We start from the raw sequence: 24153 nt of genomic DNA on the forward strand, positions 1-24153 counted from the left end.
TCTTCTACACTTCCTGGGTCCGTATCCCTCTATTCATGTATTTGTCAAGATGCCCCTTAAATGTCACTATCGTCCCTGCTTCCACCACCTCCTCCGGTAGCGAGTTCCAGGCACCCACTACCCTCTGCGTAAAAAACTTGCCTCGTACATCTACTCTAAACCTTGCCCCTCTCACCTTAAACCTATGCCCCCTAGTAATTGACCCCTCTACCCTGGGGAAAAGCCTCTGACTATCCACTCTGTCCATGCCGCTCATAATTTTATATACCTCTATTAGGTCTCCCCTCAACCTCCTTCGTTCCAGTGAGAACAAACCGAGTTTATTCAACCGCTCCTCATAGCTAATGCCCTCCATACCAGGCAACATTCTGGTAAATCTCTTCTGCACCCTCTCTAAAGCCTCCACATCCTTCTGGTAGTGTGGCGACCAGAATTGAACACTATACTCCAAGTGTGGCCTAACTAAGGTTCTATACAGCTGCAACAAGAAGAGAGCGATTTGAACTTGGGGCTCAATTCTTATAGTCCCCAGGGGCTTCCCGCCTTTCGGGGCGGACCCTGTACCTGGTCCCAAGTGATTGGACTTTGTCCCAATCGCTTGGTTCGATTTTCTCCAATACTGGAGCGGTTCCCTGATCGATGGGCGGTCTTGAGGTGCTCGTTCACCTCCTTTGTTTTGGCTTCTGCTGGCGCCGAGGAGTCTGGCTTTGCTTTGTGTGTCAAAATGTTACTTATTGCTCATCAGTATGCAGATGGCTGTTCACTTTGTTATGCTGATGGTCGCTGGTATCGATGTTGTCTGGTTTTTGCAGACGTAAATACACAGCAAACCTGCAGCTGCTGGTTTTTGTCTTGTTGGCTGACTTTCCCATCAGCCTTTGCTGTTCGCCATTTTAAATCGGGAGTTGGCCAATTTTAAGTGGCTACAACACAGGGTAGTGGGTGCCTGGAACCTGCTGCTGGAGGAGGTGCTGGAAGCATAGTGACGTTTAAGGGGCGTCTTGACAAATACATGAATAGGATGGCAATAGACAGATACGGGCCCATGACGTGTAAAAGGTTTTAGGTCGGGCAGTATGGTCAGCGCAGTTGGAAGGCCGAAGGGCCTGTTCCTCTGCTGTACTTTTCTTTGGGCCTTCAACTCGAAGGTTCATCTTATGGCCTGTTTCTTTCTTGAGATCCTTTGTCTCACATCAAGCCCAGCTTCCAGCCTGTGGGGTTGACTTTGCAGGCTCGAGAGAATGCCATCCAGTCTTACTGGGGAGAGAGAAGAGCTCTTACACTGGCTTTTTAAAGAGAATACACCTGATCAGAGAAATAGCGACTGAGAGGGGTGTTCCTTCCTGGCTTCAGAACCGAAAGTGAAACTCGAAACCCAGCCTCATCTCCGTGAGATCAGAACCAATCGCCACTGGTTACCGGGCAAAGCACAGCATTGCGAGCCTGCTCATTGGCTGCCAGTCAAAGCTGAGTCATCATGGATGTCTCTTGCTGCTACAATCCTCTGCTCAAATTAAAGGCACAGGCCACCTACATGCAGCTTTGCCTTAAAGTCACAGGACCATTAATCATCCATGGATCAAAACGAAAATTGCAAATAAAAGGCAAAAGTAAGGGAAGTAGACAGGACAAACAGGAGGGCCCCTTCCAACTGGCATTGGCAAGGCTGCACCCGGAGGATTGTGCACAGTTTTGATCTCCTCACTTGAGGAGAGATACAGCCACATTAGAGGCAGTTAAGAGGAGATTCAATAAACTGCTTCCAGAAGTGAGGGATTGGAGCCAGTTCAGAGGTGGTGCGCTCGGTTGATTCCTGGACTGATTCCTGCGCCACAACACTTGTCACACCCTGCCAGCCAGAAAATTACCCATTTATGCCTACTCTCAGTTTCATTCCTTGCCAGCCAGCCTTCCGCCCTTGCCAATACGTCTCCCCTTGCACCATTTGTTGAATGTCTTCGAGAAATCCAAGTGCAGAACATTCACCTACGTCCCTGCAGACCTGAAGCATACTTTTGATAGTCAATCCCCCCAGCAATAAACTTTCCTTTTGTTTATGTTTGCCCTCTTGATTTTTCTTTTTCCTGCTTTTACTGTTTTTTTTAAGCACTCATAAGTGTCATGTGAGAGTACCTTTAAGAAACGGGTGTTTATCAAATAGCTGCAGTGATGTCAGAGTGGGGGTGGGGCTGGGCTGGCTGTCTTTCGCTTTTGTTTTTGAGCAGGCAGCTACAGTGTGTTTTAGTTTCATTTTCAGAGCTGGATAGCTGCAGGCAAAGCAAGCAGCATTTTCAGAGCTGGATAGCTGCAGGCAAAGCAAGCAGCATTTTCAGAGCTGGATAGCTGCAGGCAAAGCAAGCAGCTGTATATTGATCTCTCTCTGCAATCTAAAGACTGTCTCCAGATCATTTGAGGATTTCAAAGTAATACCTGTTTCTGTAGAGAATTTAAACCTGCTGTCTTTCTGTAAAAAGGGTCATTTGGTCTGATGGATGTTCTTAGGAAATTTCTGAAGGGTTACTTACAGAATATTGTATCTGTGGGGATTATTGGTGTTGATAGTTGTTAAGATGTTTACTGTGGGGTTATAAAATGTTAACTCGATTCATAAATAAACATGGTTTGGGTTTAAAAGTACTTTAGATCTCTGTTGCATCACACCTGTAAAGTAGGCCCATGTGCTCCCCATAACCAGTGCCAGAGGACTGGAGGACAGCAAATGTGGTCCCTTTGTTCAAAAAGGGGAGCAGAGACAACCCCGGCAACTATAGACCGGTGAGCCTCACGTCTGTAGTGGGTAAAGTCTTGGAGGGGATTATAAGGGACAAGATTTATAATCATCTAGATAGGAATGATATGATCAGGGATAGTCAGCATGGCTTTGTGAAGGGTAGGTCATGCCTCACAAACCTTATTGAGTTCTTTGAGAAGGTGACTGAACAGGTAGACGAGGGTAGAGCAGTTGATGTGGTGTATATGGATTTCAGCAAAGCGTTTGATAAGGTTCCCCACGGTAGGCTATTGCAAAAAATACGGAGGCTGGGGATTGAGGGTGATTTAGAGATGTGGATCAGAAATTGGCTAGCTGAAAGAAGACAGAGGGTGGTGGTTGATGGGAAATGTTCAGAATGGAGTACAGTCACAAGTGGCGTACCACAAGGATCTGTTCTGGGGCCGTTGCTGTTTGTCATTTTTATCAATGACCTAGAGGAAGGCACAGAAGGGTGGGTGAGTAAATTTGCAGATGATACTAAAGTCGGTGGTGTTGTCGATAGTGTGGAAGGATGTAGCAGGTTACAGAGGGATATAGATAAGCTGCAGAGCTGGGCTGAGAGGTGGCAAATGGAGTTTAATGTAGAGAAGTGTGAGGTGATTCACTTTGGAAGGAATAACAGGAATGCAGAATATTTGGCTAATGGTAAAGTTCTTGAAAGTGTGGCTGAGCAGAGGGATCTAGGTGTCCATGTACATAGATCCCTGAAAGTTGCCACCCAGGTTGATAGGGTTGTGAAGAAGGCCTATGGAGTGTTGGCCTTTATTGGTAGAGGGATTGAGTTCCGGAGTCGAGAGGTCATGTTGCAGCTGTACAGAACTCTGGTCCGGCCGCATTTGGAGTATTGCGTACAGTTCTGGTCACCGCATTATAGGAAGGACGTGGAGGCTTTGGAGCGGGTGCAGAGGAGATTTACCAGGATGTTGCCTGGTATGGAGGGAAAATCTTATGAGGAAAGGCTGACGGACTTGAGGTTGTTTTCGTTGGAGAGAAGAAGGCTAAGAGGAGACTTAATAGAGGCATACAAAATGATCAGGGGGTTGGATAGGGTGGACAGTGAGAGCCTTCTCCCGCGGATGGATATGGCTGGCACGAGGGGACATAACTTTAAACTGAGGGGTAATAGATATAGGACAGAGGTCAGAGGTAGGTTCTTTACGCAAAGAGTAGTGAGGCCGTGGAATGCCCTACCTGCTACAGTAGTGAACTCGCCAACATTGAGGGCATTTAAAAGTTTATTGGATAAACATATGGATGATAATGGCATAGTGTAGGTTAGATGGCTTTTGTTTCGGTGCAACATCGTGGGCCGAAGGGCCTGTACTGCGCTGTATTGTTCTATGTTCTATGTTCTATGTTCTATAACCACAATCTTTTTTAAAAATAAATTGAGAGTGCCCAATTCATTTTTTACAATTTAGCGTGGCCAATCCACCTACCCTGCACATCTTTGGATTGTGGGGGCAAAACCCACACAAACACGGGGAGAATGTGCAAACTCCACATGGACAGTGACCCAGAGCCGGGATCGAACCTGGGACCTTGGGCGCTGTGAGGCAACAGGGCTAACCCACTGCACCACCGTGCTGGCCATAACCACAATCTATTAAAAGTTGTGGGTCAGGTGAACTCCATGATACACTTACGGGTTCTCTAAACCCTGGCCCATAACATTAGAGTTTACCAACCGTACCGTATAGAGTTTTGGTCCCCTTATTTGAGGAGGGATGTTGTTGCATTTTAGGCAATTTAGAGGAGCTTTACTAGATTGATTCCAGTGATGAGGGGTTTGTCGTATGAAGAGGGATTGAACAGATCAGGCCGATACTCTTCAGAGTTTAGAAGAATGAGGGGAGATCAAATTGAGGTATACAAGATGATAAAAGGTATGGGTAAAGTAGACGTGGAGCGGATGCTTCCTCCTGTGGGGCATTCCAGAACGAGAGGTCATAGTTGTCATAATATACACCAGTACATTATGGTGCAGACACACACACTGATGAGCATGCAGTGGGACCAATCAGCATACACAACACCGCAGCCAATCACCAGTGAGAGCACACGCACTATAAAGACAGGGGACAGGAGAGTTCCCGCTCATTCTAGTAGCAGCCAGCTCAGAGCACAGAGCTCACAGCCTGCAACACAGACATTCACCATGTGCTGAGTGCATCACCTGGTTAGGACGAGGCAAGGGTCAACAGTTAAAGCTGGTATTGCATTTACCCACAGTTCAAGTATGTTAATATAGTTAACCTTATAATAAAATAGAGTTGCACCACTTCCAGTGTTGGTGACCTGTTTGTGATCCAGAACACCCACCACATCAATAGTCTCAGGAAAAGATGTGGCAAATTTATAACGGAGTTGAGGAGAAACTACTTCTCCCAAAAGGGTCGTGAATCTGTGGAATTCGCTACCCGAGAGTGTGATGGATGCTGGGACAATGAGTAAATTTGTGGAGCTAGATAGATTTATAATCAGTAATCATAGAATTTACAGTGCAGAAGGAGGCCATTCGGCACATCTAGTCTGCACCGGGCCTTACAAAGAACAACCCACTCAAGCCCACATATCTACCCGATCCCCGCAACCCCCACTTGACCTTTTTGGACTCTAAGGGCAATTTATCACGGCCAATCCACCTAACCCGCACATCTTTGGACTGTGGGAGGAAACCGGAGCACCCGGAGGAAACCCACACACACACGGGGAGAACGGGCAGACGCCACACACACGGGGAGAACGTGCAGACTCCGCACAGACAGTGACCCAGTCGGGAATCGAACCTGGGACCCTGGAGCTGTGAAGCAATTTTGCTAACCACATGGGTTGAAGGGTTATGGAGAACGGGCAGGACAGTGGAGTTGAGACCGAGATGACATCAGTCATTGAATGGTGGAGCGGGCTTGAGGGGTTGAATTGCCTACTCCTGCTCCTAGTTCTTATGTAAAAAGAGGCCTTTTGGCCATTCATGCCTGAGCCAGCCCTCAAGCACCTATCTATTCTAATCCCAATTTCCGGCACTTGCTCCATACCCCCTGGTGTTACAAGTGCTCATCTAAATGCTTCTTAAATGTTGTGAGGGTTCTGGCCTCCACCACCCTTTCAGTCAGCGAGGTCCAAACTCCCACAACCCTCTGGGTTACTCCAGGTTACACCCCAGGCTACTCCTCACAACCCTCTAACCCTCCTGCTCCTGACCTTAAATCTATGCCCCCCGGTTCTGACCCCTCTCCTAGGGGGAAAAGTATCTTCCCAATGACGCAATCTGTGCCCCTCATAATTTTGTACACCTCGATCAGGTCCCCCCTGAGCCTTCTCTGCTCCAAGGAAAACAACTCCAGTCTATCCAGCCTCTCTTCATTGTAGACATTTCCCAGCCCAGGCAACATCCTGGCGAATCTCCTCTGTCCCCTCTCTAGTGCAATACCGAGAATCCCGACTGTGCAGAAGGAGGCAATTCAGCCCATCGGGCCTGCACCGACCCTCTGTAAGTGCACTCCATCTCAGCCCACTCCCCCGCCACCCCATCTAACTTGCACATCCCTGGACACTAAGGGGAAATGTTATCATGGCCAATCCACCAAATCGGCACATCTTTGGACTGTGGGAGGAAACCGGAGCACCCGGAGGAAACCCACGCACACACGGGGAGAACGTTCAAACTCTGAACACAGTCACCCAAGGCCGGAATTGTACCCGGGGCCTTGGCGCTGTGAGGCAGCAGTGCTAACCAATGTACCACCGTGCCGCCCCCTTCAATCACATCCTCCCTAGTGTGGCAACCAGAACCCACATAGCGACCTTTGCCCAAGAAGCGTTTTGTACAGCTCCATCGTAACTTTCCCTGCTCTTATATTCTGTGCTTCACTTCTTTTTTGCTTTGGGTCTCTTAGATTACAGGTTGAATGACATAGAAAATAGGAGCAGGTGGCCATTCGGCCCTTCATTGCTGATCATCCAACCCAATAGCCTGATCCCTCTTCCCCTGCGCATATCCTTTGATCCCCTTCGCTCCAAGTGTTATATCTAACTGCTTCTTGAAAACATGCAATGTTTTGGCCTCAACTACTTCCTGTGGTAATGAATTCCACAGGCCGACCACTCTTTGGGTGAAGAAATTTCTCCTCATCTCTGTCCTAAACGGTCTACCCCCGTATCCTCAGACTGTGAACCCTGGTTCTGGACACACCCACCATCGGGAACATCCTACTTGTATCTACCCTGTCTTGGCCTGTCAGAGCATGAAAGAGTTCTACAAGATTCCGACCTCATTCCTCTGAACTCAACTGAATACAGTCCTAACCGAATCAATCTCTCCTCATAGGTCAGTCTCGCCATCCCAGGAATCAGTCTGATAAACCTTCTCTGCACTCCCTCTCCTCTATAGCAGGAACATCCTTCCTCAAAAGACATGGCACGGTAGCACAGTGGTTAGCACTGTCGCTTCACAGCTCCAGGGTCCCAGGTTCGATTCCCGGCTTGGGTCACTGGCTGTACGGAGTCTGCACGTTCTCCTTGTGTCTGCGTGGGTTTCCTCCGGGAGCTCCGGTTTCGTCCCATAGTCCAAAGACGTGCAGATTAGGTGGATTGGACATGCTAAATTGCCCTTCGTGTCCAAAAAAGGTTAGGTTGGGTTGCTGTGTTACGGGTATTGGGCGGAGTTGTGGCCTTAAGTGGGGTGCTCTTTCCAAGGGCCGGTTCAGGCTCGATGGGCCACTTCTGCATTGTATGTGGCTGAGTGGCTAGCACTGCTGCCCCACAACGCCAGGAACCCAGACCCAATTACGGCCCTGCGTGAGTGTTTGTGTGTAATCATAGAATCCCTACAGTGCAGGAGGTGGCAACCCGGCCCATCAAGTCCGCTCCGACCTTCCGAAAGAGCACCGTACCTAGGCCCCCTCCCCCACCCTACCCCCCGTAACCCCTACCTAACCAGCACATCCCTGGACACCAAGGGGCATTTTTTATCATAACTAATCCACCAAACTTGCACAACTCTGGACAGTGGAGGAAACCGGAGCAAACCCTCGCAGACACGGGGAGGAAGAGCAAACTCCACACCGTCACCCAGAGTCGTAATTGAACCCGGGCCCTTGATGCTGTGAGGCAGTAGTACCAGCACTCGCCCCTCAGGTGTCCAGGGATCGTGCAGGCAAGGTTACAGGCGGGGCAGGCGGATGTGAACACGGGTTGGGGTGCTCTTTCGGAGGATCGGCACGAATGGTCCCCCCCCAGCCCTGCACAAACTCTACGATTTGATGATCCTTCCTCAGGACTGCACACAATACTCCAGCATGATTGCAACAAGGTGTCCCTGCTCCTGTACTCGGGAGTGCTCTCGCTACGAAGGCCAACGTGGCGTTTGACTTCTTTACTGCTTATTGTGCACGCAGACTTAGCTTCAGTGACTCGACACCCTCTTAATGTATAGCCATTTAGATAATAATCTGCCTTCTTGCTCTTGCTACTGAAGTTTATTTTACATTTATTGCTGCACCAATGTCTCTGTGGTGATGTCAACAAGACTACATCTCCCAGAATACTTGGGGAAGCGGGCGATCTCGCGACACCTGTGGGGAGGGGAGGAGGAACAATGGGCGGGGCCTTCGGTCGGCCCGGCCCCGCCATTTTGAATCGCCGTTCCAACCCCCCCCTTGTCATTACAAACCATCCTCTCATCGTCCCCATCCCCACTCTCCATAAATCTCCCTCTCAACACCTCGCCGAGACCCTTTCACCAGCCGATAGGCCGGTGAGAAAGAGGGCGCACCGCACGCCGAAGACGGATTGAGGTGGATTGTGAGGGCGAATGGCGCCGGCCGGGGCCGTCATTGTGGTAAGATTGTGGGGGAAGGGGAGCTCAGAGCGCATGCGCAACGGGGAGGGCCGGAGGGGGCGGGGCCGTGTTGGGAAAGGGGGGGTGGGTCGGGAAGAAGGAGCCTGAGGCCTACTCACTGAAACACACACATCATCCAGCCTCCCCTCCGTCCGTCCTCCCCTCCCCCACAACCCAGCGGCCGCCATCTTGCCTGCCTCCATCGGGAGGTGAGCCCGACTCCCCAAGATGGCGATGCGACAACGGGCGGACGGCGGCGAAAGAGAAGGGGCGGGAGAGGCGGAGGAAGGGGAGGGGGAAAGGACGGGAGGGGAAAAAGGTGTCGGGGTAGGCGGATGGAGGAGGATGGAGACGGATGACGATGATGGGGGGGGGGGTGGTGGTGCAGGGGGCCGGCGGAGCAGCAGGAGGAGGCGGAGCAGGAGAGGGCGGCCATCTTAATCGATGATGGCGGCGGCGAGAATCCATCAGCCTAGATAGCGAATGGATGGGCAGATTTGACCATCCTGCCGATATGATGGAGGTGGAATTTCATACGTGTGTGTGTGTGTGTGGATAGATATGTCTTTGTTTTTTTAAAAATTTGTGTGGGGGGTTGGGTGGGAGGTCAGGGGGTGACCTCTGACCTCCCCGGTGACGTCAGCGCCCAGGCTCAAACTTGTCCATTTTCCCACTTCCCCCCCCCTCCCCCACTCATTGCACATGGTGGCAGGAAAAAGAGTGGCTCTTCCTCCTTCTCCCTTTCTAAAATGAGCTCCAAGGATCTCCAGGGTGGGTTGTGTTCGTCCTTGCATGCCTGTGCATTTTATTCCCTTCCCTCTCTTGCCCCTCAACCTCCCCTCTCACATTTACTCACCTTCATCTCTCTTTTTATTCCTTTTTGCAGTGTCATTTTTACACCTCCTGCCTTCGGATTATTTAATTTTCTGTTTTTCTGGAGAGAGCGTACGTGGGCTTGGCTTGTCTTCCATTCATTTTTACAGTTGTTCCTCCCTGAGTGTTGGCTTTATTGTTTTGCTCCCCCCCCCCCCTCTCCCTCCTTTTGCATCCCCCCCTCTCCCTCCTTTTGCATTCCCCCTCTCCCTCCTTTTGCATTCCAATCCCCCCCCTTTCCCCTCCTTGCTTTAATTTTCTTCACGCTTGCAATTCCTGCCCTGTCATTTTTTCCCCCCACACCATGTTGTGCCCCCTTCTCTTCCCCCCCCCCCTTTCTGCCCTTTTGCTTTATGTCCATTTACTTATTGTAACTCCTTGAGCAACCCCCCCCCCCCCCCCATTCCATTTTTACTTTCAGTCATGTTTGTAAATTATGCCCCCTTATTTTTGTGCTAATTCTGCTCCCAATGTTTTGCTGTATGTTTTTATTTCTTTCTTCCCAGGACCTTTTTTTTTTTTGCTTTACTTTCATCTGGGCCTTTTTACTTATTTGTGCCCCGTCATTTTTGCACTTTTCTATCCCTAAAGTTTGCTCTGCCTTCCTTCGTTCTTGCAATTCACGCCTCCTCGTCTGAGCGTTTTTTTTCTTGCAGCCTTATTTCTCACTTTTATCTGTTCTGGACACTTTTCTTGTTGTTGTTTCGTCTCCCTGTTTTTGATCGGGTTAATCCCCCCCTCACGTCTGCTTGATTTGCAACCCCCCCCCCCCCCCCCCAATCCAATTTTTGCTTTCCAGCCTTTTTTTTTGGACTTCTATTCTCTGATCCATTCATTTATTGCCCCGCTCCCCGCCGCATTCGTTTTATTGCACACTCACTTCGCCTTCATCGTGCACCCACCCCCCTTCTTTTTTTGTTGTTGCATTGCATTCAGTCACTTCTGCCGTTTCTTTTTCCTGCGCCCATTCATTCGCGTGTATTGAGATTTTTCCTGTGATTTTTGAAATGCGACTTATCAATTTGCAAGCCTCTCTTCTGGTGTGGACCTCGACGCTGTTGGTTGATTTGTTTTGTTTCTTGAAATGTGCCTCGGTGCTAAATCTTGCGGTGCAAAGTCCAATGGCAGTGGGGCAGCCACCTCCTGTTTCATGCTCTGTTTTTAAAATAAATCTGTCCTTGAATTTTGCTTCGTGTTTTAATGCCCCCCCCCCCCCCTTTCCGTAAGAAATTGCACCTTTTCGTGCGTGCGAGAGTTTTGCTTTTGTGACCCCCCCCCCCCCCTTTGATTAAAAGTGGCGTTTAGATTTTCAAAGCCGATCATTGCAAACACCGGTGTGTTTTCCTGCAGTGGTGTCCCCCCCCCCCCCCCCCGTAGAAAGTGACTTTCTTACCACCAAAACGGATTGGGTTTCTGCTGGTTTTGGTGCTCTTTCCATTAAAAAAAAAATCTAAACTAGCCCCACTGCATGGAGCAGGAAGAACTGTCTATCCTCACTCGTCCACCCGGTCTCGATTTGTTTTATTTCAAGTATCCGGTTAGCTTCAGTAAGAATTTGCCGTTTAAACCAAAAGAGGATTTTCTTTCTGGTCTGGGTTTGTTGTTTTGCGATATAATGCATAACTCTTTCATTTTTTAAAAAATAAGCTCACTCGAGAGCATTTCTGACTCTGTTTAATTCATGTGTAACCTGCATTTCCGTCTCTTTAAGTTCCCCTCCTCCATAGATCAGCTCTTTCTCTCTCATTGCTTGCATTTGCACTGTTGGTTTTTTCCATTTACGAGTTCTGTCTGGAGAGGAGAAACCTGATGGAGAGAGATTTGCAGTTGCATTTCTTTTAAAAGAAAGGGCTGATTTTTTTTCTGGACTGCAAGGTTTTTCCCGCATTCTGCGGATTGCGTGTGCGCACGCTGTGGGTTAATGAATCACTCGAATCGAAGTCTGTTTTACTGAGAAGGCACGATACGGTTTATTACCTCTCCCTTTTCCTGGGATTCTCGTGGGAGGGGTTCTGGCGATGTCTGTCTAACATACAGGATTATTTCCAAGGTTTCCCCTTCCTCTTTTTCTACTGACCCCCTGTCTGCCTCTCTGTCTGTCTGTCTGCCTCTCTGTCTGTCTGCCTGCCTCTCTGTCTGTCTGCCTGCCTCTCTGTCTGCCTGCCTCTCTGTCTGTCTGCCTGCCTCTCTGTCTGTCTGCCTGCCTCTCTGTCTGTCTGCCTGCCTCTCTGTCTGTCTGCCTGCCTCTCTGTCTGTCTGCCTGCCTCTCTGTCTGTCTGCCTGCCTCTCTGTCTGTCTGCCTGCCTCTCTGTCTGTCTGCCTGCCTCTGTCTGTCTGCCTGCCTCTCTGTCTGTCTGCCTGCCTCTCTGTCTGTCTGCCTGCCTCTCTGTCTGTCTGCCTGCCTCTCTGTCTGCCTGCCTCTCTGTCTGCCTGCCTCTCTGTCTGTCTGCCTGCCTCTCTGTCTGCCTGCCTCTCTGTCTGCCTGCCTGCCTCTCTGTCTGCCTGCCTGCCTCTCTGTCTGCCTGCCTGCCTGCCTCTCTGCCTGCCTGCCTCTCTGCCTGCCTGCCTGCCTCTCTGTCTGCCTGCCTCTCTGTCTGCCTGCCTGCCTCTCTGACTGCCTGCCTGCCTCTCTGACTGCCTGCCTGCCTCTCTGACTGCCTGCCTGCCTCTCTGACTGCCTGCCTGCCTCTCTGACTGCCTGCCTGCCTCTCTGACTGCCTGCCTGCCTCTCTGACTGCCTGCCTGCCTCTCTGACTGCCTGCCTGCCTCTCTGACTGCCTGCCTGCCTCTCTGACTGCCTGCCTGCCTCTCTGACTGCCTGCCTGCCTCTCTGACTGCCTGCCTGCCTCTCTGCCTGCCTGCCTCTCTGACTGCCTGCCTGCCTCTCTGACTGCCTGCCTGCCTCTCTGACTGCCTGCCTGCCTCTCTGACTGCCTGCCTGCCTCTCTGACTGCCTGCCTGCCTCTCTGACTGCCTGCCTGCCTCTCTGACTGTCTGCCTGCATCTCTCTCTCTGTCTGTCTGTCTGCATCTCTCTGTCTGTCTGTCTGCCTGCATCTCTCTGTCTGTCTGTCTGCCTGCATCTCTCTCTCTGTCTGTCTGTCTGCATCTCTCTGTCTGTCTGTCTGTCTGCCTGCATCTCTCTCTCTGTCTGTCTGTCTGCCTGCATCTCTCTCTCTGTCTGCCTGCATCTCTCTCTGTCTGTCTGTCTGTCTGCCTGCATCTCTCTCTCTGTCTGTCTGTCTGCCTGCCTCTCTCTCTCTGTCTGCCTGCCTCTCTCTCTCTGTCTGCCTGCCTCTCTCTCTCTGTCTGCCTGCCTCTCTCTCTCTGTCTGCCTCTCTCTGTCCCTTTGTCTCTCTGTCCCTTTGTCTCTCTCTGTCTTTGTCTCTCTCTCTCTCCCTGTCTCTCTCTCTCTCCCTGTCTCTCTCTCTCTCCCTGTCTCTCTCTCTCTCCCTGTCTCTCTCTCTCTCCCTGTCTCTCTCTCTCTCCCTGTCTCTCTCTCTCGCCCTGTCTCTCTCTCTCGCCCTGTCTCTCTCTCTCTCCCTGTCTCTCTCTCTCTCCCTGTCTCTCTCTCTCTCCCTGTCTCTCTCTCTCTCTCCCTGTCTCTCTCTCCCCCTGTCTCTCTCTCTCTCTCCCCCTGTCTCTCTCTCTCTCTCTCCCCCTGTCTCTCTCTCTCTCTCCCCCTGTCTCTCTCTCTCTCTCTCCCTGTCTCTCTCTCTCCCTGTCTCTCTCTCTCCCTGTCTCTCTCTCTCTCTCTCCCTGTCTCTCTCTCTCTCCCTGTCTCTCTCTCTCTCCCTGTCTCTCTCTCTCTCTCTCTCTCCCTGTCTCTCTCTCTCTCTCTCTCTCCCTGTCTCTCTCTCTCTCTCTCTCTCCCTGTCTCTCTCTCTCTCTCTCTCTCTCCCTGTCTCTCTCTCTCTCTCTCCCTGTCTCTCTCTCTCTCTCTCCCTGTCTCTCTCTCTCTCCCTGTCTCTCTCTCTCTCTCTCCCTGTCTCTCTCTCTCTCTCTCTCCCTGTCTCTCTCTCTCCCTGTCTCTCTCTCTCCCTGTCTCTCTCTCTCCCTGTCTCTCTCTCTCCCTGTCTCTCTCTCTCCCTGTCTCTCTCTCTCTCTCCTGTCTCTCTCTCTCCCTGTCTCTCTCTCTCTCCCTGTCTCTCTCTCTCTCCCTGTCTCTCTCTCTCTCCCTGTCTCTCTCTCTCTCCCTGTCTCTCTCTCTCTCCCTGTCTCTCTCTCTCTCCCTGTCTCTCTCTCTCTCCCTGTCTCTCTCTCTCTCCCTGTCTCTCTCACTCTCCCTGTCTCTCTCTCTCTCCCCTGTCTCTCTCTCTCTCCCTGTCTGTCTCTCTCTCCCTGTCTGTCTCTCTCCCTGTCTGTCTCTCTCCCTGTCTGTCTCTCTCCCTGTCTGTCTCTCTCCCTGTCTGTCTCTCTCCCTGTCTGTCTCTCTCCCTGTCTGTCTCTCTCCCTGTCTGTCTCTCTCCCTGTCTGTCTCTCTCCCTGTCTGTCTCTCTCCCTGTCTGTCTCTCTCCCTGTCTGTCTCTCTCCCTGTCTGTCTCTCTCCCTGTCTGTCTCTCTCCCTGTCTGTCTCTCTCCCTGTCTGTCTCTCTCCCTGTCTGTCTCTCTCCCTGTCTGTCTCTCTCCCTGTCTGTCTCTCTCCCTGTCTGTCTCTCTCCCTGTCTGTCTCTCTCCCTGTCTGTCTCTCTCCCTGTCTGTCTCTCTCCCTGTCTGTCTCTCTCCCTGTCTGTCTCTCTCCCTGTCTGTCTCTCTCCCTGTCTGTCTCTCTCCCTGTCTGTCTCTCTCCCTGTCTGTCTCTCTCCCTGTCTGTCTCTCTCCCTGTCTGTCTCTCTCCCTGTCTGTCTCTCTCCCTGTCTGTCTCTCTCCCTGTCTGTCTCTCTCCCTGTCTGTCTCTCTCCCTGTCTGTCTCTCTCCCTGTCTGTCTCTCTCCTGTCTGTCTCTCTCCCTGTCTGTCTCTCTCCCTGTCTGTCTCTCTCCCTGTCTGTCTCTCTCCCTGTCTGTCTCTCTCCCTGTCTGTCTCTCTCCCTGTCTGTCTCTCTCCCTGTCTGTCTCTCTCCCTGTCTGTCTCTCTCCCTGTCTGTCTCTCTCCCTGTCTGTCTCTCTCCCTGTCTGTCTCTCTCCCTGTCTGTCTCTCTCCCTGTCTGTCTCTCTCTCTCTCCCTGTCTCTCTCTCTCCCTGTCTGTCTCTCTCCCTGTCTCTGTCTCTCTCTCCCTGTCTCTGTCTCTCTCTCCCTGTCTCTGTCTCTCTCTCCCTGTCTCTGTCTCTCTCTCCCTGTCTCTGTCTCTCTCTCCCTGTCTCTGTCTCTCTCTCCCTGTCTCTGTCTCTCTCTCCCTGTCTCTGTCTCTCTCTCCCTGTCTCTGTCTCTCTCGCCCGGTCTCTGTCTCTCTCTCCCTGTCTCTGTCTCTCTCGCCCGGTCTCTGTCTCTCTCGCCGGTCTCTGTCTCTCTCGCCGGGTCTCTGTCTCTCTCGCCCTGTCTCTGTCTCTCTCGCCCTGTCTCTGTCTCTCTCGCCCTGTCTCTGTCTCTCTCGCCCTGTCTCTGTCTCTCTCGCCCTGTCTCTGTCTCTCTCGCCCTGTCTCTGTCTCTCTCGCCCTGTCTCTGTCTCTCTCGCCCTGTCTCTGTCTCTCTCCGCCCTGTCTCTGTCTCTCTCGCCCTGTCTCTGTCTCTCTCGCCCTGTCTCTGTCTCTCTCGCCCTGTCTCTGTCTCTCTCGCCCTGTCTCTGTCTCTCTCGCCCTGTCTCTGTCTCTCTCGCCCTGTCTCTGTCTCTCTCTCGCCCTGTCTCTGTCTCTCTCGCCCTGTCTCTGTCTCTCTCGCCCTGTCTCTGTCTCTCTCGCCCTGTCTCTGTCTCTCTCGCCCTGTCTCTGTCTCTCTCGCCCTGTCTCTGTCTCTCTCGCCCTGTCTCTGTCTCTCTCGCCCTGTCTCTGTCTCTCTCGCCCTGTCTCTGTCTCTCTCGCCCTGTCTCTGTCTCTCTCGCCCTGTCTCTGTCTCTCTCGCCCTGTCTCTGTCTCTCTCGCCCTGTCTCTGTCTCTCTCGCCCTGTCTCTGTCTCTCTCGCCCTGTCTCTGTCTCTCTCGCCCTGTCTCTGTCTCTCTCGCCCTGTCTCTGTCTCTCTCGCCCTGTCTCTGTCTCTCTCGCCCTGTCTCTGTCTCTCTCGCCCTGTCTCTGTCTCTCTCGCCCTGTCTCTGTCTCTCTCGCCCTGTCTCTGTCTCTCTCGCCCTGTCTCTGTCTCTCTCGCCCTGTCTCTGTCTCTCTCGCCCTGTCTCTGTCTCTCTCGCCCTGTCTCTGTCTCTCTCGCCCTGTCTCTGTCTCTCTCGCCCTGTCTCTGTCTCTCTCGCCCTGTCTCTGTCTCTCTCGCCCTGTCTCTGTCTCTCTCGCCCTGTCTCTGTCTCTCTCGCCCTGTCTCTGTCTCTCTCGCCCTGTCTCTGTCTCTCTCGCCCTGTCTCTGTCTCTCTCGCCCTGTCTCTGTCTCTCTCGCCCTGTCTCTGTCTCTCTCCCTCTCTGTCTCTCCCTGTCTCTGTCTCTCTCGCCCTGTCTCTGTCTCTCTCGCCCTGTCTCTGTCTCTCTCGCCCTGTCTCTGTCTCTCTCGCCCTGTCTCTGTCTCTCTCGCCCTGTCTCTGTCTCTCTCGCCCTGTCTCTGTCTCTCTCGCCCTGTCTCTGTCTCTCTCGCCCTGTCTCTGTCTCTCTCGCCCTGTCTCTGTCTCTCTCGCCCTGTCTCTGTCTCTCTCGCCCTGTCTCTGTCTCTCTCGCCCTGTCTCTGTCTCTCTCTCTCCCCCTGTCTCTGTCTCTCTCTCTCCCCCTGTCTCTGTCTCTCTCTCTCCCCCTGTCTCTGTCTCTCTCTCTCCCCTGTCTCTGTCTCTCTCTCTCCCCCTGTCTCTGTCTCTCTCTCTCCCCCTGTCTCTGTCTCTCTCTCTCCCCCTGTCTCTGTCTCTCTCTCTCCCCCTGTCTCTGTCTCTCTCTCTCCCCCTGTCTCTGTCTCTCTCTCTCCCCCTGTCTCTGTCTCTCTCTCTCCCCCTGTCTCTGTCTCTCTCTCTCCCCCTGTCTCTGTCTCTCTCTCTCCCCCTGTCTCTGTCTCTCTCTCTCCCCCTGTCTCTGTCTCTCTCTCTCCCTGTCTCTGTCTCTCTCTCTCCCCCTGTCTCTGTCTCTCTCTCTCCCCCTGTCTCTGTCTCTCTCTCTCCCCCTGTCTCTGTCTCTCTCTCTCCCCCTGTCTCTGTCTCTCTCTCTCCCCCTGTCTCTGTCTCTCTCTCTCCCCCTGTCTCTGTCTCTCTCTCTCCCCCTGTCTCTGTCTCTCTCTCTCCCCCTGTCTCTGTCTCTCTCTCTCCCCCTGTCTCTGTCTCTCTCTCTCCCCCTGTCTCTGTCTCTCCCTGTCTCTGTCTCTCCCTGTCTCTGTCTCTCCCTGTCTCTGTCTCTCCCTGTGTCTCTCTCTCTCGCTCTCCGTGTCTCTCTCTCTCGCTCTCCGTGTCTCTCTCTCTCGCTCTCCCTGTGTCTCTCTCTCTCGCTCTCCCTGTGTCTCTCTCTCTCGCTCTCCCTGTGTCTCTCTCTCTCGCTCTCCCTGTGTCTCTCTCTCTCGCTCTCCCTGTGTCTCTCTCTCTCGCTCTCCCTGTGTCTCTCTCTCTCGCTCTCCCTGTGTCTCTCTCTCTCGCTCTCCCTGTGTCTCTCTCTCTCGCTCTCCCTGTGTCTCTCTCTCTCGCTCTCCCTGTGTCTCTCTCTCTCGCTCTCCCTGTGTCTCTCTCTCTCGCTCTCCCTGTGTCTCTCTCGCTCTCCCTGTGTCTCTCTCTCTCGCTCTCCCTGTGTCTCTCTCGCTCTCCCTGTGTCTCTCTCTCTCGCTCTCCGTGTCTCTCTCTCTCGCTCTCCCTGTGTCTCTCTCTCTCGCTCTCCCTGTGTCTCTCTCTCTCGCTCTCCCTGTGTCTCTCTCTCTCGCTCTCCCTGTGTCTCTCTCTCTCGCTCTCCCTGTGTCTCTCTCTCTCGCTCTCCCTGTGTCTCTCTCTCTCGCTCTCCCTGTGTCTCTCTCTCTCGCTCTCCCTGTGTCTCTCTCTCTCTCGCTCTCCCTGTGTCTCTCTCTCTCGCTCTCCCTGTGTCTCTCTCTCTCGCTCTCCCTGTGTCTCTCTCTCTCGCTCTCCCTGTGTCTCTCTCTCTCGCTCTCCCTGTGTCTCTCTCTCTCGCTCTCCCTGTGTCTCTCTCTCTCGCTCTCCCTGTGTCTCTCTCTCTCGCTCTCCCTGTGTCTCTCTCTCTCGCTCTCCCTGTGTCTCTCTCTCTCGCTCTCCCTGTGTCTCTCTCTCTCGCTCTCCCTGTGTCTCTCTCTCTCGCTCTCCCTGTGTCTCTCTCTCTCGCTCTCCCTGTGTCTCTCTCGCTCTCCGTGTCTCTCTCTCTCGCTCTCCCTGTGTCTCTCTCTCTCGCTCTCCCTGTGTCTCTCTCTCTCGCTCTCCCTGTGTCTCTCTCTCTCGCTCTCCCTGTGTCTCTCTCTCGCTCTCCCTGTGTCTCTCTCTCTCGCTCTCCTGTGTCTCTCTCTCTCGCTCTCCCTGTGTCTCTCTCTCTCGCTCTCCCTGTGTCTCTCTCTCTCGCTCTCCCTGTGTCTCTCCCTCTCGCTCTCCCTGTGTCTCTCCCCCTCGCTCTCTGTCTGTCTCTAGCACATGTGCATCCCTTGTCTCCCTCCATGCAGTGTTTGTACCCCCCGACCCAGTTGAGGCTTTTGTTTACCCAGGGAGTGCGATGCTGTCTTCCGGGGATTTGAATGCTCGCTCTGCTTGGATTTGGTGTCGGGGTTGGGGTGTGTGTATATAGTGGGTGGGTTTGAAGTGCCGGGCAGAGCTGAATTGAAACTGGGAGGTGGAATCATGTCTCCAGGAGTGTGCCTTATTTTGGGGGGGGGGATACACAAGGTTTGTGGGGTGTGCTGCTTGGCGGATTGTGCAGAGTCTTTCAAATGACTGGTGAGGTTGCGGAGTTTGTGATTGGGGGGGGGGGTTTGTGCGTACATGTGCTCTCTCTTCGGTTTTGGCCACACTGGTGGCTGCCGAGCCCAGTGCAGAAGACTTGGGCGGCGTTGCCACTCCTGTGCAGCTGGGCGTAGCAGAGATTCCCGAATTAAGGGTGTGCGTTCCTCTAGCTCCCCTCACTGCCTCGGCGTTCCGAGGTGCCCCATGGCTGCCCTGGATGTACCAAGGGCTGCCACATTGGTGGTCTTTCTGTGCGCTGCAAGCCGTGTGGCCATGAAACCTGTAAAATGCTGGTGCTCAGAGGGGCTTGGTGCCTGCAACATGGTGAATGGCTCCCTGGCCTTGAAGGCAAGGCGATTGGAGTGCAAGATTATAGGAAGTCTTGCTCAAATTGTTCAAGGTTTGTGGTGCGACCACACCTGGAAAACCGGGCCCAGTTTTGTCTCCGTCTTTAAGGAAGGACATACTCGTGTTGGAGGCGGAGAAGGTTCACTGGGGGGACCCCGGGGTGGTCCTATGATGAGAGGCTGAGTGAATTCCATTTTCTCTGGAGTTTAGAAGACTTGAGAGGCGATCTGATTGACCCATTCACGGTTCTGTCCGGGTCTGACCGTGTAGACGGGTACAGAGAGGTAGTTCAACTTCCCCTCCCCGGGCTGTGGAATCTGGAACACGGAGGGAGGCCTGGAGACAGCCTCCGGATACGGAGTCGGCCATTTTGGACTGAGCTGAGGGAAATTTCTTAACTGGGAGGAGTCTTAAATCTTTGGAATCCCCCCCCCCCCCACGCGAATGTGGGTGCTCCGTCGAGTATGTGAGACCGCCGCCGATAGATTTTCGGTCTCTTGGGTAAATTAAGGGACACTGAGCGTGTGGGAGAGAGTGGAGCTGAGGCAGGAGGTCACTCATGGTTGTGTTGAATGGCGGGATGGGCTGAAGGGTCCTTCCCTGCTCTTGTGTCTTGTGTTCGTATTCCAGAGCTTGGGGCCCAGGTACGATACAGTGATTGGAGGGGGGGGGTTGGGGGTAAACGTGCACGACCAGAATCAGACGAGATAACTGCTCCTAATTAGGCTAGGAACACCTGAGTTTCAGCAGCAGCCAGTTAGTGCACAGTGCGATCCCACTGTATGCATGACCAGCACAGGTAAATCCAAGTCACAAAGGTGTGGGGGGAGGAGGAGGTGGTAGAGATTGCGCATTTGGAAGGTGCTATTCAAGTCATTCAGGCAAGTGGGGAGTATCCCATCGCAGTCCTGAATTGTGTCCTTGTAGATGGCGGACAGGATTGAAAAGAGGGGAGGGGGGTGCGAATGAGGGAAAGTGAGTTAGGAGGTGAGTTACTCTCCGCAGGATTCCCAGCCTCAGACCTGCTCTTGTGGGCACAGTATATAAATGGCTGGGTCCAGTTTAGTTTTTGATCAATGGTAACCCCTCCCACCGCATGGTAGCACAGTTGCTTCACAACGCCAGGGTCCCCGGTTCGATTCCCTGCCTGGGTCACTGTGTGGAGTCTGCACGTTCTCCCCCGTGTCTGCGTGGGTTTCCTCCCGGGTGCTCCGGTTTCCTCACAGTCCAAAGATGGATTGGCCATGCTAAATTGCCCTTGGTGTTCAAAAAGATTGGGTGGGTTGCGGGGCTAGGGTGGAGGCGTGGGGCTTAAGTAGGGTGCTCTTTCCAAGGGCCAGTGCAGACTCGATGGGCTAAATGGCCTCCTTCTGCGCTGTAAATTCTTTGATTCTTACCCTGCAATTTGTTGATAGTGGGGGTGATTCAGCGATGGTAATGCTATTTGAGTGTCATGGGGCGATGGTTAGATGCTGTCGTGCTGGAGATGGTCATCGCCTGGCACTTGTTACTTGGTATTTGAAAGTCGAATCCTGTATACTGTCCGGGTAAAATCCCACAGCACGACTGGATGAAATTGGGCCCAATAATAGCACCAGAAGAACCTGACCTGGCTGATTTTTAGGTGGTGTTTGCAGGAACGTGCTGTGCACAAATGATCTGCCCCAATTGCTATAATTGACGCTGATTCGGAGAGTGCTTTGTGGACTTGGTGACATCTCCGTGCAGTCTCTTGTGTCAGCAGTTTGTTGGCAAGGCACATGTCAATTATCTGGGGTGGGGGGAAGAGAGGCCGCCCGTTGGCAGAGCAGCCTAGACACAGGAGGAGGCCCCTCGAGCCTCGATGGGGATTCAGTGCTGTGGCACTTGAAGCCCAGCTGTTCGTGCCAGAGGGTGCGGTGCCAGAACACTCGGTGTGAAGTGTCATAGAGATGCTGATAGAAGATCGCTGCTCGGAGTGGCTTAACTGATATCCATTTCTTTTCCCTCTTTCTAACCCCCACCGCGTGCTTGACGAGGCAGGACCAGTATTGCAACTTAAATCAACACCGTGGAAGGAGACATTGAAGGCGACAGGGGTACTGCACAGCATCCAGGTAGGGAAGCGGGGCAGGATGTTGCGATGTACACACTTTGTGGGGGTGGGGGGGGTTTGTGTTTGACAGCGCAATCCAGACTTGGTACCCAGCTCGATGTCGTGCGGTCCCCCCCCACCCCCCCAAACTCTTAAGTCCTGGATTCTCCTCAATCCACTGAGGTGGCTTCACTCCTCACCATGGCCTCTTGTGTGTCCTCTGTATCCATCATGCATTCCCTCTCCAAACCTCTCCAGCTCTTCTGCAAGGTGCATCTGCATAACCTTTGGCCTGTGTCCTGTTACCTTGTGCGCTCCAGCAACAAATCTCGAGATAATCGACTGTAATTGTTTGGGGCTTCTCACTGTTATAGCTGGGAAGTAAAGGCATGTTGGTGCAGCAGAAGTAGTGTTTGATGGTACGGTGTGGAGGGAGCTTTACTCTGCATCTAGCCAGCCCTGTGCTGTACCTGTCCTGGGAGTGTTTGATGGGGACAGTGTAGAGGGAGCTTTACTCTGTATCTAACCCCGTGCTGTACCTGTCCTGGGAGTGTTTGATGGGGACAGTGTCGGGGGAGCTTTACTCTGTATCTAACCCTGTGCTGTACCTGTCCTGGGAGTGTTTGATGCAGGCAGTGTAGAGAGAGCTTTTCTCTGTATCTAACCCCGTGCTGTACCTGTCCTGGGAGTTTTTGATGGGGACAGTGTAGAGGGAGCTTTACTCTGTATCTAACCCCGTGCTGTACCTGTCCTGGGAGTGTTTGATGGGGACAGTGCAGAGGGAGCTTTACTCTGTATCTCACCCCGTGCTGTACCTGTCCTGGGAGTGTTTGATGGGGACAGTGTAGAGGATGCTTTTCTCTGTATCTAACCCCGTGCTGTACCTGTCCTGGGAGTGTTTGATGGGGACAGTGTAGAGGATGCTTTTCTCTGTATCTAACCCCGTGCTGTACCTGTCCTGGGAGTGTTTGATGGGGACAGTGTAGAGGGAGCTTTTCTCTGTATCTAACCGCGTGCTGTACCTGTCCTGGGAGTGTTTGATGGGGACAGTGTCGAGGGAGCTTTACTCTGTATCTAACCCTGTGCTGTACCTGTCCTGGGAGTGTTTGATGAGGACCTTGTGGAGGGAGTTGTACTCTGCATTTGAACCCATGTTGTACTTGTCCTGGGAATGTGATGCACGTGCACTGATGCAAATATTAGTTCCTAGACATTGTGAGATAGTTAAATTGTTGTACCCTGGGGCATCATGGAGGCGCAGTGGTTAGCACTGCTGCCTCACGGCGCTGAGGATCCGGGTTTGATCCCGGCTCCGGGTCACTGTTCATGTGGAGTTTGCACATTCTTCCCGTGTCTGTGTGGACCTCATCCCCACAACCCAAAGATGTGCAATCAACCTATCCTGCACATCTTGTGTGTGAGTGAGACCCACGCAGACACGGGACGAATGTGCAAACTCCACGCGGACTGTGATCTGGGATTGAACCCGGGCCCTTGGTACTGTGAGGCAGCAGTGCTAACCACTGCACCACCTGCCGCCCATCTATCCTCATAACTGCAGTTTGCCATCCCTGGAACCATTTTTGTAAACCTCTTCTGCGCCCTCTCTGACACGTTCACGTCTTTCCTATAGTGTCTGAGGTCTAACTAGTGTCTTGTATAAGTTTAGCATAAGCTCCTTGCTCTTGTTCTCTATGCCCCTATTAATAAACCCAAGATACATGGAGGATGGGTATAGCAGGATACGACACGAGGAAGTGCTGAGGGTTTTGGCCAAGGGTGGTATCATGGCCGGTACAGGCTTGGAGGGCTGAAGGACCTGTTCTTGTGCTGTATTGTTCTTTATAACTTGTTTCATTTACTGCTCTCCACCTGTCCTGCCACCTTCCTCTCTCTCTCCCTCCCTCCCCAAAACAATTATATCCGTTATTTTATATCTTCTATCTGTGTTCTTCCTACCAAAAAGCTCACCTCTCTGCATGAACTTCTCAGGCTTCCTCCCTGCACACTTCACTAACTTGTCTATGCCCTTTGGAGGTTTCCACTGCCCACTGGGCACAGTTAGCAATGCTTTGAAATTGTCCCCTGCTCACCAAGATCGAGACATTGATAAATATCAGCAAATTAGTTTTGGTGAAGCTGCTTGAGGATTAGATATTGCTATTTCCCTTCCTCAAATCTGTAACCGCCTGCAGCCTAACACCCCTCTCAAGGTCGTTGCACTCCTCCAATTCCCACTCCGAGTTCCCTGAACCCCTCCAATTCCCACCTCCTGTCCAGAACCAACTTCTATGAAGCACCATTGGAGGCTGGCAAGCAGGAGCTTTACTCTGGATCTAACCCCATGCTGTACCTGTCCTGGGAGTGTTTGATGGGGACAGTGTAGAGGGAACTTTACTCTGAATCTAACCCCGTGCTGTACCTGTCCTGGGAGTGTTTGATGGGGACAGTGCAGAGGGAGCTTTACTCTGTATCTCACCCCGTGCTGTACCTGTCCTGGGAATGTTTGACGAGGGCAGTGTAGAGGGAGCTTTACACTATCTAATCCTGTGCTGTACCTGTCCTGGGAGTGTTTGATGGGGACAGTGTAGAGGGAGCTTTACTCTGTATCTAACCCCGTGCTGTCCCTGTCCTGGGTTGTGTTTGATGGGGACAGTGTAGAGGGAGCTTTACTCTGTATCTAATCCTGTGCTGTACCTGTCCTGGGAGTGTTTGATGGGGACAGTGTAGAGGGAGCTTTACTCTGTATCTAACCCCGTGCTATACCTGTCCTGGGAGTGTTTCATGGGAACAGTGTAGAGGGAGCTTTACTCTGAATCTAACCCCATGCTGTACCTGACCTGGGAGTGATTGATGGGGACAATGTAGAGGGAGCTTTACTCTGTATCTAACCCCGTGCGGTACCTGTCCTGGGAGTGATTGATGGGGACAATGTAGAGGGAGCTTTACTCTGTATCTAACCACTGCGCTCCTCCCATTTTCTCACTACAGGTGGGGTGTGCTTCAGCGGCGTCGAGCAGAGGCTGGGTCAGCAGGGGACCCAGTACCTGGACAGCTCGTCCCCGAGACCGGCTGTCCAGAATGTGGTCAGCACCCAGTATGCCCTGCAGCAGGTCCCAGGCACTTTGGCCACGCTGGAGCTCACGGAGAGTGTCGGCATCAGCGACGGAGGAGGCGTGTGTAAGATGCAGACCAGCTCTCCTCTACACTACAACGCACACCATAAACAGGTACTACCACATATTTCCAGCACAGAATTGGGCTCTTTGGCCTGACTTGCCTGCTGAGCCTCCCACCCCTCCCCCTCATCT

General features: G+C 52.6%; 1 long non-coding RNA gene across 3 annotated transcripts; it reads left to right on the top strand.

Moving 5' to 3' along the window:
• The first annotated feature begins 8377 nt into the window (after nucleotides 1-8377).
• On the top strand, nucleotides 8378-24068 carry LOC140396057 (uncharacterized). 3 transcript variants are annotated; one of them, XR_011936435.1, is made up of 3 exons: nucleotides 8378-8615; nucleotides 20791-20864; nucleotides 23834-24068. It is a non-coding gene; the product is annotated as an uncharacterized lncRNA (long non-coding RNA). The 3 variants fall into 3 exon arrangements; XR_011936436.1 differs by lacking the exon at nucleotides 8378-8615 and adding an exon at nucleotides 9007-9138; XR_011936437.1 differs by lacking the exon at nucleotides 8378-8615 and adding an exon at nucleotides 9213-9386.
• The last annotated feature ends 85 nt before the right edge of the window (nucleotides 24069-24153 follow it).

The sequence above is a fragment of the Scyliorhinus torazame genome, chromosome 19 (assembly GCF_047496885.1).
Source record: "Scyliorhinus torazame isolate Kashiwa2021f chromosome 19, sScyTor2.1, whole genome shotgun sequence".
Classification (NCBI taxonomy): Eukaryota; Metazoa; Chordata; class Chondrichthyes; order Carcharhiniformes; family Scyliorhinidae; genus Scyliorhinus; species Scyliorhinus torazame.